Source organism: Cylas formicarius, unplaced genomic scaffold (assembly GCF_029955315.1).
Source record: "Cylas formicarius isolate icCylForm1 unplaced genomic scaffold, icCylForm1.1 PGA_scaffold_10__41_contigs__length_53128322, whole genome shotgun sequence".
Classification (NCBI taxonomy): Eukaryota; Metazoa; Arthropoda; class Insecta; order Coleoptera; family Brentidae; genus Cylas; species Cylas formicarius.
In genome coordinates, this window is record NW_026844214.1 from 23879915 (window position 1) to 23881909 (window position 1995).

Sequence of the window (1995 nt, forward strand, 5' to 3'; positions counted from 1 at the left end):
ATTTCGTCACGTCACTGCCAGGTCTTTTGTTTTACTGTAACAGTTGTGGCACATCTTAAATATTGTTCAAAATTCGATAAGACAATTATTTTTTCAATAGAGGTAGAATTCGAAATATTGTCGTTCTCTAGAAAAAATGATAAAAATTCAAATATATATATATATATATATATATATATATATATATATATATATATATATATATATATATATATATATATATATATATATATATATATATATATTCTCACGTATTGATTCACGGATGGAAAAATGTGATGACACTATACTCCGGGATATCATCCGTTCGCTCGTTGAACTCCGACTGGAATCCTGCAAATCCTGCATCCGACTGGAATCCTGCAGACGTTTCGCCAAAATCTCACTTGGCATCTTCAATGCTCGCGCTCCGAGTGTTCGAAGTGTTTTCGGAGCGCGAGCATTGAAGATGCCAAGTGAGATTTTGGCGAAACGTCTGCAGGATTCCAGTCGGATGCAGGATTCCAGTCGGAGTTCAACGAGCGAACGGATGATATCCCGGAGTATAGTGTCATCATATATATATATATATATATATATATATATATATATATATATATATATATATATATATATATATATATATATATATATATATATATATATATATATATAGCAAATTCGACGAGCAAAAACACCCTGTTTATTATTACATTAGTAGATACTCACTTTTATCCTCAATCATCCAACGTAGGGTTGTTGTGCCAACAATTTTATGAAATAGTACAGTGATTTATCCCATACTTGTCTTGAAGTTAATTCGAATCATTTATTCAGTATGATTCAAAATGAAAAATATTAATTTTGGCAAAAAAATCAAATGGAACACTATATATATATATATATATATATATATATATATATATATATATATATATATATATATATATATATATATATATATATATATATATATATATATATATATATATATATATATATATATATATATATATATATATATATATATATATATATATATATATATATATATATATATATATATATATATATATTCTCACGTATTGATTCACGGATGGAAAAATGTGATGACACTATACTCCGGGATATCATCCGTTCGCTCGTTGAACTCCGACTGGAATCCTCCAAATCCTGCATCCGACTGGAATCCTGCAGACGTTTCGCCAAAATCTCACTTGGCATCTTCAATGCTCGCGCTCCGAAAGTGTTCGAAGTGTTTTCGGAGCGCGAGCATTGAAGATGCCAAGTGAGATTTTGGCGAAACGTCTGCAGGATTCCAGTCGGATGCAGGATTTGCAGGATTCCAGTCGGAGTTCAACGAGCGAACGGATGATATCCCGGAGTATAGTGTCATCATATATATATATATATATATATATATATATATATATATATATATATATATATATATATATATATATATATATATATATATATATATATATATATATATATATATATATATATATATATCGGTTATTTTCGCGAGTTCTCGTGTGCGTTGAGTGTAGCAAGCGTCAAATATAAAGACGAATAGGTAGGTACGTATAATTTACTTCCAGTAGGGGACTTTTCCAAATTGTCGTGATTTTTTGGCATTTTTCTGTTCTATTTCTAGATTGTTTCAGAACGAATAGGAGTAGTCGGTAAATAGTAAATTTCAAAAAATTATAAGGTGTGCTATTCAAAAATTGAAAATTACATACTGTAGAAAAATTGAAAGTTTTAAAAGTTTTTAAAAGTCATAGCGTATTCCCACTTTCATATGGCACCCGCATATTGAAAGAAATATAGAGAATTATTCGGTTTTTGCTTTTAGCTTGCAGTACTTTGTAGCTTTCATATTTTGAACACAACAAATTGTTATATAGAGAAACGTAGAAAAACCCCAAATCATAAAAAGTTATTTGGTCTTTTATAAATAAAGCGGATAGCGCAAGCATACCCAAAATCACCTAAAACAAAGAGTTTGTA